The 13,550-nt window shown below is 43.6% G+C and overlaps 1 protein-coding gene across 2 annotated transcripts in view; it reads right to left on the bottom strand.

The window, feature by feature from the left end:
- Positions 1–7,176, bottom strand: part of RBM6 (RNA binding motif protein 6) — a 104,591-nt gene extending 97,415 nt beyond the window's left edge. The window contains exon 1 of one of the 2 annotated variants that reach the window (XM_032868095.1): positions 7,013–7,176. The gene's annotated coding sequence lies outside the window, so the exon portion shown is untranslated. The remainder of the gene's footprint in view (positions 1–7,012) is intronic. The other variant, XM_032868094.1, reaches the window with a different exon arrangement.
- Positions 7,177–13,550: the final 6,374 nt, after the last annotated feature.

Genomic DNA, 13,550 nt, shown 5'->3' with positions numbered 1-13,550 from the left:
ATCACCACTTGGCTATCTCACAGGAATCTCAAAGTCATATACAAATTAGACTTAATACTGCAGGAAGACATTTAAATACTTCATTAGAGCTGCTTCTTCTTATAACAGAAATTTCCCAGGGCACCTGGGTGGCTCAGTTGGTTAAGTGTCTGCCTTTGGCTCAGGTCATGATCTCGGGGTCCTGGGACTGAGCCCCACATCGGGCTCCCTGCTCAATGGGGAGCCTGCTTCTCCCTCTCCCACTCCCTGTGCTTGTGCACACACACCCTCTCTAATAAATAAATAAATATTCTTAATAAAGAGAGAAATAGAAATTCCCCAGGGCTTAAATATTTTTATATCCTGATTCCTAATAGCAGCAAATTAGTCAGGCTCCTAATTCAAGAGTGAGTTTTGTAAGCCAGTACAGTGTAGGAGAAAAGGCCTAAAAGTGCCATCTCTGGACATACTCTGCTTAGGTTCAGAGCTGCATTGCCTGAAGGTAAATCTTGTTTCTGCCACCCACAGGACCTTAAGCAAGTATTTAACTAAATGCTTCAGTTTACTTATATGTAAAATCAGTATAAAGCTATTATCTAGGGACGCCTGGGTGGCTCAGTTGGTTGAGCAGCTGCCTTCGGCTCAGGTCATGATCCTAGCGTCCTGGGATCGAGTCCCACATCGGGCTCCTTGCTCGGCGGAGAGCCTGCTTCTCCCTCTGCCTGCCATTCTGTCTGCCTGTGCTCGATCTCTCTCCTTCTCTCTCTGACAAATAAATAAAATCTTTATTTAAAAAAAAAAAAAGCTAATATCTATTTCATGTAGTTATCAGAACAGAATGAAAATGCAAATCTATTAAAACAGTGGCCAATAAGTAAAATGCTCAATAAATGTTACCTATTACTACTTTAAGAGTTTATTTCAAAAATCACTGAGATATGGAATGCGTTATCATTGAGGTAGACTGATTTGGCTAAATGGCTGACATTAAAAAGTCTGATCTTCCAATTAGATTACATGACATTTTATAAATTAAGTCTGCTGCTCTAAAGTCTATATATACATAAAGCATACATACAACATATATTATGCCAAAAAATACATCCTTTGCGGCCATTTACGATAGAAATGTTAAAGCACTAATACTGACTTAAAAATGTGTAAGGTGGGGCGCCTGGGTGAATCAGAGGGTTAAGTCTCCGCCTTGGGCTCAGGTCATGATCCCCAGGGTCCTGGGATCAAGCCCTGCATCGGGCTCTCTGCTCAGCAAGGAGCCTGCTTCTCCCTCTCTCTGCCTGCTTCTCTGCCTACTTGTGATCTCTGTCAAACAAATAAATAAAATATTTTTTTAAAAAATGTGTAATAAGTTTTTCAAAATTTTAGGGGGAAATTTTTTAAAATTTTATGTGGTCCAAGAATAAAAGGATTTCAAGACCACTGGTCTAGTGCATGTGTATTTTGTTTTATTTTGTATTATTTTTATTTTTTGTTTTATTTTTTTATTTGACAAAGAAAGAGCATACAAGCAGAGGGAATGGCAGAGAGAGGGAGAAGCAGACTCCCCACTGAGCAGGGAGCCTGATACAGGGCTGGATCCCAGGACTCTGGGGATCATGACCTGAGCCGAAAGCAGACCTTAACGAACTGAGCTACCTGGGCACCCCATAGTGCATGTGTTTTAGAGTCAGAATGCCTGGTTTGAACCAGAACTCCAATTTTCTTTTTTTAAGAAAGATTTTATTTATTCAGACACACAGAGAGAGAGAGAGAACTTGAGAGGGAAAGCAAGATCGAGCACAGCAGGCGGAGCAGCAGGCAGAGGGAGAGGATGAGGGAGAAGCAGACCCACCAAGCAGGGCACCCAATATGGGCCTTGATCCCAGAACTGGGATCATTACCTGAGCCGAAGGCAGACACGTAATAACTGGGCCACCCAGGTGCCCCTGAACTCCAGTTTGCACCTCTGAGAAATTATTTAACTTCTATATGTCTCAAAGCTCTCCTATGTTATAGGAATAATGGTACCTACCTCATACAATTACTATCAGGAGTAAATGAGATCATGCATAAGAAGCAATCATATTCATAGCCCCGTTGTTCATAATAGCCCCAGACTGGAAATAGTCCAAATGTCCATCCATAAGTGAATGGCTGAACCAAAAGAAATATAACATAAAAAAAAAAAATGCCACAACATGGATGAACCTCAAAAAAGCATTGCAAGTGAAAGAAGCCAGACACAAAAGAAAGAATTGTATAATTCCAATTATATGAAATTTCTAGAAAACATAAAACTACAGAGATACGAAGCAAATCAGTAGATACTAGGACTTGCAGTTGGAGAAGTGGGGATAAACAACAAACAGGAAGTAAGGAATGTTTTGAGGTGCTGGAAATCTAAATCTGAACAGTGGTAATGATTACATGAAAATGAACACTTACAATTAAGGAATTTTATGATATGTAAACTATGTCTCCAAAAAAGGTTTCAAAGAATTTTTTTTTAAGATTTTATTTATTTATTTGACAGAGAGAGAAAGAGAGAGAGATCACAAGTAGGCAGGCAGAGAGAGAGGGGGAAGCAGGCTCCCTGCTGAGCAGAGAACCTGATGTGGGGCTTGATCCCAGGACCCTAAGATCATGACCTGAGCCACTGGCAGAGGCTTAACCCACTGAGCCACCCAGGAACCCGAAAAGTTTTAAAGAATTTTAAAACAATGTAACAAATACTATTACTACTACTACTATGCTCAGATTTTTTTTTTTTTAACGATTTTATTTATTTATTTGACAGACAGAGATCACAACTAGGCAGAGAGGCAGGCAGGGAGAGAGGGGGAAGCAGGCTCGCCGCTGAGCAGAGAGCCTGATGCGGGGCTCAATCCCAGGACCCTGGGATCATGACCTGAGCTGAAGACAGAGGCTTTGACCCACTGACCCACCCAGGCACCCCTATGCTCAGATTTTTAAAATCATAATAGCATTAAGCTGGAAAGGACCTTCCTGAGTATGTCTAATCCTACTCTCCAAAATAAGAGTAATGAAGACAAGCATAGCTGAATGCTGACTCTACCACAGTTAAGCACTCTCATTTATTCATTGCAAGTCCTCTGTAGGGTAAACTCAGTTACTATTCCCACTTTATAGACCACGCAACCGAGGCTCAAACAGGTTGAGATTTGATCCAAAACAATGTAATTAATATGAGAAAAAGCCAACATGCAAACTCAAGACGATCTAAGTCTAAAGCCAATGCTTAGAAAAAACCCATCCTGAAATTCACATGGAATTTCAAAAGACTCTGAATAACCAAAACAATCTTGAAAAAGAACATAGTTGGAGGAGACACACTTCCCGATTTCAACTTACTACAAAGCTACAGTTATCAAAACAGTGTGGTACTGGTATAAGGACAACCATACAGATCAATGGAATAGAGAAACCAGAACTAAATTCTTACATATATGGTCAGGATATTTTCAACAAGGGTATCAAGACTATCAAGGGGAAAAGACATACTTTTCAACAAACGCTCATAGGAAAACTGGATATCCAAGTGTAGAAGAGTGAAGTGGGACCTTTACCTAACACCACACACCAAAATTATCTCAAAATGCATCAAAGACCTAAATGTAAGTGCTAAAACTATAAAACTCTTAAAATAATAGGGGGGAAGCTTCACACATTAGATTTGGCAATGATTTCTTGGCCATGACACCAAAGGTACAGTCAACAAAACAGGCAAATTAGATTTCATCAAAATGGAAAACTCTCCTGCATCAAAGACCACTAAAAATAGAGTAAAAAGCACCCCACAGACTGGGAGAAAACATTTGCAAATCACGTATCTGATAAAAGGTTAATATCCAGAATAGGCATATGCCCATGTTCACAGCAGCATGACTGACAATAGCCAAAAGGTGGAAACAACACAGTTGTCTACCAACAAACGAAGAAATAAACAAAATGTGACCTATTCACACCAATGGAATATTTATTCAGCCATAAAAGAGAATGAGTATGTCAATTACATCTCAATTTTTAAAATATATTTTTTATAATTTTTAAAAAAGGAATGAAGTTTGGGGCATCTGGCTGGCTCAGTTAAAGAGTGACCAACTCTTTTTTTTTTTTTTTTAATTTTTTGTTTATTTATTTGACAGGCAGAGATCACAAGTAGGCAGAGAGGCAGGCAGAGAGAGAGGAGGAAGCAGGCTCCCCGCCGAGCAGAGAGCCCGATGTGGGGCTCGATCCCAGGACCCTGGGATCATGACCTGAGCCGAAGGCAGAGGCTTTAACCCACTGAGCCACCCAGGTGCCCCAAGAGTGACCAACTCTTCATCTTGGGTTTGTAAGTTTGAGCCTCATGATGGGTGTAAAGATAAATAAATAAACAAACTTAAAAAAAAAGAAAAAAAGGAATGAAGTTTGGATACCTGCTATGACATTATTTCGCCATAAAAACATTATGGTAAGTGAAACATAAAGGGACAAATATTGTATGATTTCGCTTATATGGGATTCCTAAAACAGGCAAATTCAGAGGGATTTAAAGTCACCAGGGGCTAAATGGAAGGAACAATGAGAGTCACTAGCTTAATGGATAGAGTTTCTGTTCAGGGTGATGAAAAAGTTTTGGAAATAGTGGTCACGGTTGCACCACCACTGTGTATGTAACTAATGCACTGAATTTTACACTTAAAAGTGGCTTGGGGTGCCTGTCTGGCTTAATCGGAAGTGTGGCTTTTGATCTCTGGGTAATGAGTTACAGCCCATGTTGGGTGTAGAGATTCCTCAAATAAACAAACTTAAAAAAAAAAAAAAATAAAAAGAAACGGTTTAAATAGCGAATTTTGTTACAACATATGTAACAAAATATATTTACCACAACCTTGTAAAGAAATTAGCAATGTAATATATAAAAAGCATTGAATTATACACTTTAAATGGTTAACTGTATGGCATATGAATTATGAATTATATCTCAACAAAGCTGCTTTAAAAAAAGACAACTGTGGTGGCTAACATTTATGAACACCTTCTGCACACCTGACACTGTTCTAAGGGCATTACATACACCTCACAACAACTTCATTTCACATATGAGGAAACTTAAGTAAGGTAATTTATCCAATGTCACTGAATTAGTGGAGGAGTGAAGGATTCAAAACCTATCATATTCCAGAGCTCCCCCAGTTACCCACTCTGCTATACTGAGTCCCACACCATGAAAGAACGGTTATAAAATGTATTCAACAGGGGCGCCTGGGTGGCTCAGTGGGTTAAAGCCTCTGCCTTCCGCTCAGGTCATGATCCCAGGGTCCTGGGATCGAGCCCCGCATCGGCTCTCTGCTTGGCCAGGGGCCTGCTTCCTCCTCTCTCTCTCTCTGCCTGCCTCTCTGCCTACTTGTGATCTCTGTCAAATAAATAAATAAAATCTTTTAATAAATAAATAAATAAAATGCATTCAACAGATGCCCCATTAACTAAGTGAATGAAATGAAGACGGTATTGTGGGAATGTGGCAGAAAAATTAATTTTAAGTACTTGGTATATGGCTAAAAAAAAGTCCATCAAGGAATGATTTATAATCTTTAAGATTTCAGAACCTTCCAATAGTTTTAATTTTAATACAACCCTGAATCTGATCATTAACAGTTTATACATTTAAACATTGGCACAATTCTATAATCTTGCTGAAGTATCTGCAATAAGAGAGTTCATTTAGTAACATGCACTCACCTCCCCCACCCAGCCTTCACAAGTCTCTTCAGAAAGGCTATAAACAACCCAGGATCCTAAAGGCAACAAAAATAAACCCAACTCTGGTAACAGAATTCTATCAAGAAGGGTGTTACAGATGTCCAGAAAAGAGATCTAGTACCTTCCCTATAGGTTAAACACCTAGTTAGATGCCAGTTAATGAGACAAGATTCATGTCCAACTTGTGTTTCACGGAAACAGTAACACGCCATTAGTTACTTTATACATTGCCAGTCCTTCGGTCATCCATCAGTTCTTCTTACCTCTCCCTACAGTCCTCACAAGTTTGCTGATGTTGACATTATCAACTATTCACACTGGTGGCATTACTCAACAGAAAGTTGAAGACTAACAAACCTAGGGTACAATCCAGAGTTCAGAAAATGAACCAAGTGACCAAGCGCATCAGAGTCTACTGAACTCCTTCACTTATATCCAGCAACTCTGACCCTCACATGCAAAACCTGGAATATGCAAAAAAAAACAAAACAAAACAAAAAACAAAACAAAACAAAACAAAAAAAAAACGTTACTCTTAAAAAGTTTTGGTACCTTACATGCCCTTTTTATTAAAAAAAAAAAAAATGCGCTCCTAGGGTTGAATCCAGCAGCACATCAATACTAAAGTTAGGAGAAAAAAACAGATTTACAACGCCAAAAGGAATCTGAAGAGTAAATACGAAAAAAACATCCCTCCTCTCACATTCTCCCAACGGGCGCAGAACCCACCAGACCACTCCCCTCGCCTCCAGGTTCTATAGCCCCGCGTGCCGGGCTCCGAGCTCTCGCACCCTGTGGTCCGGCCGAGCTCACTCGTGTCTAGCCAGGTCTAAGGACGAGGCTACGTGCTAGGCACAAGAAGGCCTCGCTCTCGAGCGATGCCTCAGAACTGGATCACATTCCTGCAAAAGCAGGAAAAAAGGAAGAAAGGGCCGACCTGCGGCCCCGCAAACCAGAAACACCAAACCGTAACCACGCGCCAACCCCCTACCCCGCAGCCGACAGCTCCGAGGCTGGACCGGTAATTCTACCACCGCACCGGGCCCCGCCCCGGGTCCGCGACCATTCCGGGGCGTTCCTCCCGAGGGCGGCGCCTGCCTCACCACACCGCCACTTGGCTCTCTTCTTCCCGAGCGAGGCCGCGGTCGTCCCGCGACACCGAAGCCGCAGCTTCCAGGCCTCGCGGACCCGCGACTTCTATAGCGGCCTGGCAAGCCGGTTCTTTCCCCGCAGGCTCCGGCACGCCCTCTCTACTGCCCCAGGCCCTTACCGAGGCAGCGCGGCCTCCGCGGCCCGCTCCTCCTAATCCTCAGCCGCCGCCACCGACCCAGCGTCGCGGAGACCGGAACTTCCTCCGCGCCGGGCCGCTGCCTCCACAAAGGCACCGCGCCGCCGCCTTCAGCGCTCGGCCCGCCGGGAGATAGAGTACAGCGGCAGGTCGCGCCGACTCCACTCCCGCCGTGCCTCGCGCGTGTTGGGGCGGGGCTGCCTACGGGGGCGAGGCGTGAGGGCACGCTGCTCGGCGGCGTCCAATGGGAGGGCATGCTTCTCCAGGTCCGCGGGGCCTGCTGGGGGTTGTGGTTTAGACCCTGATTTGCCTTCCTGTGCCCTTCGGAGTTGAACAAGTTTTGCCGTCTGTCTGCCGTTGGCTTGGACTCTCCGAGTTTTGCTCTCCACCCGGAGCGCATATCAAGCCTTGGTCGGCCTAGTTCGAGGACGGCTTCTTTCCCGTCATTGTGAAGGCAATGGAAGGGAGACTTCTCCGGCCTAAGCCTTCCGGAGAAATGGTTGTCGGACCACACCAGCGCCTGACTCTTGACCCCTTCAGTCCAGGAGCTTAGCCCCTTTTGCCCAAGACCCGAGGATAGGTGCGAGAGAAGCTTTTGAATTAGGGAAGAAGTAATCAGAGAGGTTCGTCCCCTTTTCATTCTGAGGGGGTTTCCAAGTTAGGCATCCCCCGCTCAAGAATATCAAGCAAATACTGCCTATGTTAAAGGTTCAGTGGTCCTACCTATGAGGGAAAATTCACCCACCTTCCACAGGGCCTTGCTAGATCTCAAGCAATAAATCTGGCCAAGGGTTACCCACGAGGTCTCAGAACTGGAAGGCTATCTGCAAATCTCCCAGTCTAGCAGAAACGCTTTCAGTTTACAGCTCACTTCCAGAATCTCCTTAAGTTAATCTTCAAATGGCAAGGTCCAAGTTTCCAGATGGGTTATCTACGCTGTTAATATGCTTGCTGGTTCCGGCCACCTGGTGTTTCTACCAGAAAGGTAACCTGATTTTGTAGCCTAAATTCAACATCATGGGATCAAAGGAATCTGCTGCAAGAAAAGCCTATAAAGCATTCTAAAGTAAAGCAATCCTTATCTGCAGAGAAAGGAGGTATATGGGTTAAGTAGTCTTTAAAATTATCTTCCCACTTTTCAGACATCTTGTCTTCATTCGAAAACTGTATGAAGGGCCTGTGTGTGCCAGGCACTGTATCAGGTGCTGGGGATACAGGAACAAACAAAGCTGATAAAATTTGCTGCCCTGCTGGATATGGGTATGGGGTAGTTTTTGGAGGAAGACAAAAAACTAAACAAGATATACAATCTCTGCTAAAATGAGTTTGGTTTCTGTAAAAAGGAAGATGGAAAGTCATTGGAGGGCTCTAAATAGAATAATACCATAATTTCAGGTCCATGTTATACCATCCCTCTGGCTGCTGTGTGGAAATAGGCTAGAGGTAGGAAGGGCAGAAGCCATGCAGCCAATTAGGAGTCTGTTGCAATAATGCAACCACAGAAGGATGGTATTGTACCTGTGTGGTAACAGTAGAAACGGGAGGCTGGGATGAGGGCAGAGAGGGAAGAATGTGGGCAAAGCAGTTTTGGTAGGAAAAACAGGAGCTCAGTTTGTGGTAGGTTGAATTTTTGGTGCCTAGTATTCAAGTGAGACATGGAATTGGTAGTTGGATACATCAGTCCGGAATTCAGGGTAAAAGGTTAGTGTTAGAGATGCAAATCTGGGAAGTACAAGCATATTGCTGGTCCAGTATCTGAAGCCATGGACTTGGATGAGGTAACCAAGGGGTGACCAAGGAAATAAGGGAGTGAGTGTAAACAGGAGAGCAGAGTTCCAGCCCTGAACCAGGGGGCACACCAGCACTAAGAAGTTTCGAGGAAGAGAAGGAACAGCTAGCTACACGGAACTGTGGGTACTTTGACTTTGCTTCCCAAACTGAACCATTGTTCGTGGATCTCTCCCATACCAGATAGTACTTCGTCCTCTGAAGAGATAAATGGTATTAAGGAACTAATTATTCTTGCCTTACACCCAGTCTCCTTGGGTAATGATAATTGCTGCTCTTTATCAAACTATATGGCTGGCATTGTGCTGTCACTTCCTTATCTCATTTAATTTTTATAATAATCATATGAGGAAACCCCTTTTATAGTTAAGGAAACCAAAGACCAGAAAAATTAAGTTATTGCCACAGCTGGAAAGTATAAGGTGGGGGATTCCAACCCAGGTCAGTCCTAGTCCAAGGTTTATGTCCCTGACTACTTTCCCCTTTTCCTTAAGGTTATTATTGAAGGTTTTCAGAAGAAGCATAAGGAATTTCCTTTCTTTTCTTTCTTAACTTACAAGTACCCATAGTCCTTGTAAGTTTGTTTGTACTGCCTAAGAGCAGGAAAAATGAGCTATTTAGAAGAGATGATCTGAGCAACACCTTCACCTGGAATGGGATTTACAAGGTCTAGTCGGGGAGATGTATCCATTTTCAGCCCCTAAATCCTTACAGGGGAGGACTCAGCAAAGAGAAAGACCATGTCCTGTTTGTTGCTCCTTGTTGCCTTGGTCTCATTTGGGGCCATGGCTCTCCAGCATGAAAAGTAGGATTTGATGAAATGTTAAAATGAGAGGCAGGAACCAGGAGAGACACAGGTGATACAAGACCATAGATGAGATTTCCCAGCAGAGCAGAAAACCCAGCTGCCTTATCAGGAGCTGCCAAGTAAGAAAGGCAGGAAGGAAAACTTCGGATTTTCCAGGGAAGGATTGAGTGTTCTTCTTATTAGCTCAAAATATTTCCTAGGGTGCCTGGGTGGCTCAGTGGCTTAAGCCTCTGCCTTCGGCTCGGGTCATGATCTCAGGGTCCTGGGATTGAGCCCTGCATCGGGCTCTCTGCTCAGCGGGGATTCTGATTCTCCCTCTCTGTCTGCCTGCCTCTCAGCCTACTTGTGATATTTCTCTCTCTGTGTCAAATAAATAAATAACATCTTTAAAAAATATTTCCTACCAGGTATCTTGTATTTGTAGGAGGGGGAAATGGCTGAAGGGGCTGAAAGGGACATGAGAGGCTTTTCCCCTAGTCACACACAAAAGGTAGCAACAGAGTGGGGAGCAGATCCCAGCCTCAGGGCGTGATTAGGCATTTTCACCTTAGCCATGACCCCCTCCTCACAGCACCTCAGGTTCTGAAATGCCCACTAAAGCTATGAAAGAAAATAAATCTGGGAAAGAACAAGAGATCTTATTTTATGATAGTTCCAGTCCCCGCTAGTCCTCACTACCACTGTTGGGAAGATGATATGCTGGGTCCATGAAAAGCACCAGCCCAGGGGCGCCTGGGTGGCTCAGTGGGTTAAGCCACTGTCTTCAGCTCAGGTCATGATCTCAGGGTCCTGGGATCGAAACCCGCATCGGGCTCTCTGGTCGGCAAGGAGCCTGCTTCCCTCTCTCTCTCTCTGCCTGCCTCTCCATCTACTTGTGATCTCTCTCTGTGAAATAAATAAAATCTTAAAAAAAAAAAAGAAAGAAAAGCACCAGCCCAGACAAAACAGAAAGCAGAGAATACTTTAAATATTTTATTTCTTTATTTGAGAATGAGAGAGAGTATGAGAGAGCATGAGAAGGGGGAGGGTCAGAGGGAGAAGCAGACTCCCTGCCAAGCAGGGAGCCCAATCGGGACTCGATCCCGGGACTCCAGGATCAGGACTGAGCCAAAGGCAGTCGCTTAACCAACTGAGCCACCCAGGTGCCCAGAAAGCAAAGATTTAGAGGAGCCCCTGACCTGGAGGGTGACAGAAGGTGTAGGGTGTTGATTGTATTGTTTGTGGCAATGACCAAGATTTGAAGCAGCATAGTACAAGACAGCAGAGTCATCCTGGGACTGGCATTTATTATTATTCCAAAAGTCTAAGATTTATTTTTTAGTCATTTCTTATTTCTTTATTTGCTAAGTAGGCTCCACACCCAGCCTGGAGCCCAACATGGGGCTCTAAATCGAAAACCTGAAATCAAGACCTGAGCTGAAATCAACAATCATTGATCGCCCAAGCAACTGAGCCATCCAGGCGCTTCTATTTCTCGGTAATTTCTATTGGCAAAAAGTGACATATAGGAAAGGTTGTCCCACTAGTCAAATATAAGTTAATGAGTGGATTAAAACTCATTAAAACTGTTGGCATAACAGCCTTCAAATGTTTTACTAAGTAGCCACAGTGGTTTGCCCTGTAAGAGTGTCAGGCTCAGGTCTTAGCCAGAAGCCCATGGGCATGTAGCCACTTACTTGACTAAGTAGATGCAGTACAGCTGTCCCTGAACAACCTAGGGGTTAGGGGCACCAACTGCCTTCCCCCGTGTAGAGTTGAAAATCTGTAAAATTTCTGACTTCTCCAAAACTTAACTACCTAACAGTGAGAACCATGAGGTCACTTCTACTTGTGATAAACAATTTACTAGAGACACTAACTGCTCACAAGGAGATGATTAGTGGATCCTAGCAACACTTGAGCTCATCACAAAAGCAAAAGGAGGTGGCTATTTTATTATTACAGTACAGTATGTTCTATATTTAATTTTATGCAGTTATGATTTAATACAGCATCTTTACATCTGTTTATATTTCCACTGCAAATGGCACCATGTACAGTCTACAAATATTTGGGTGGGGGAGTCTAATAAATTTGGGCTTTTTATAATAGATTCGTGTATATATTATGGTAGTAAATAGGATGGATTGATATATTTTTTATGCATTTATTTACCTAACTTTTTCTTACCTTTTTTTCTAATATTTCTAGGTTATGTTATGTGATTCATCAGCAAGTTTTTCCAAATTGTTGCAAATCCAGGGTGCCTGAGTGGCTTAGACAGTTAAGTGTCCACCTTCGGCTCAGGTCATGATCTGAGGGTCCTGGGATTGAGCCCAGCCTCTGGCTCTGCCCTCAGGAGGAAGTCTGCTTCTCCCTCTCCCTCTGCCCCTCTGCCCACGTGTGCTCATTTTCTCTCTCTCTCTAATAAATAAGTAAATATTTTTTAAAGATTTCATTTATTTATTTGACAGAAAGAAAGAGAAAGAGAGCATGAGCGGGGGGAGAGCCAGAGGGAGAGGGAGAAGCAGACTCCCCGCTAAACAGGGAGCTGACTCAAGGCTCCATCCAGGAACCCTGTGATCATGACCTGAACCAAAGGCAGATGCCTAATGGACTGAGTCATCCAGGTGCCCCTAAATACACAAAATCTTAAAAAAAAAAAAAGATATTACAAATTGTTACAAATCCCCCCAACATCTTCCAATATACTTATTGAAAGAAGTCTGCATATGAGTGGATTTGCATATAACAAAACACCTCTCATTCAAGGGCCAGCTATACTTCCAAATGACAGGGTGCTGTCTGGTGGAGCTGATATGCTTAAATCAAGAGTGAGACTCTACAAGAAACCCTAAGGTCAGCATAAACACTGTTGAGGAGACTGGTTAGTATGTTAGGAAACTTTAAATTAGTCTTCTATTGAGATCAATTCTATGGGGTGCAACTTCTGGTTAATGGAATATAGCCAGGATATTTCTGTACCAATCAGAGAATATGAGATCTTCTTGGCTTAAACTTTTTTTTTTAAAGGAGTTTATTCTTAAGTAATCTCTTCACCCAATGTGGGGCTCAAACAACCCTAGGACCAAGGGCCCTATGCTCAGGGCAGTTGGGTGGTTCAAATGGTTAAGAGTCTGCCTGCAGGTCAGGTCATGATTCCAGGATCCTGGGATCCAGCCTGCATTGGGCTCCTTACTCAGTGAGGAGCCTTCTCCCTCTCCCTCTGCCACTCCCCCTGCTTGTGCTTGCTCTCTCTCCCTCCCTCTCTCTCTGTCAAATAAATAAATAAAATCTTGCCAAAAAAATAAGAGACCCATGCTCTACCTACTGAGCGAGCCAGGCACCTGCTGGTTTAAACTCTTATAGTGTAATGTGATGGGATCTATGAAAGCTAAACGTTATATATGATATTTACTCCAAGCAATGGAGCCTGGATTCCTGAACTAGTAAGGAGAGAAAATATTGAATGACCTGTGAAGTTCTGGCTTTCCTCCCCCCACTCCTTTCCAGGGAAATAGATAGTGAAGGAATTAGACTTTTTCTCACAGGTTCTTACCTAAAAGGGAGGAGAAAGCTTCCCTTAAATTACATGCAAGGGGGGCACCTGGGTGGGACAGTTGGTTGGGCCTCTGACTCTTGGTTTCAGCTCAGGTTCTGATCTTAGGGTCCTGAGATCAAGCCCCATGTCAGGCTCCACTAAGATTCCCTCTCCCTTTGTGCCTCTCCCCCCTCAAACAAATAGATTTTTTAAAAAGATTTTATCTACTTATCTGACAGAGAGAGAGATCACAAGTAGGCAGAGAGGCAGGCAGAGAGAGAGGGGGAAGCAGGTTTCCCACCGAGCAGAGAGCCCGATGCGGGGCTCAATCCCAGGACCCCGAGACCTGAGACAAAGGCAGAGGCTTAACCCACTGAGCCACCCAGGCGCCCCAATAGATTTTT

Source organism: Lontra canadensis, unplaced genomic scaffold (assembly GCF_010015895.1).
Source record: "Lontra canadensis isolate GAN:19392208 unplaced genomic scaffold, GSC_riverotter_1.0 scaffold35, whole genome shotgun sequence".
NCBI lineage: Eukaryota > Metazoa > Chordata > Mammalia > Carnivora > Mustelidae > Lontra > Lontra canadensis.
The sequence above is the reverse complement of the archived record's forward strand: the minus strand, read 5'-3'. Positions and strand labels throughout refer to the sequence as shown.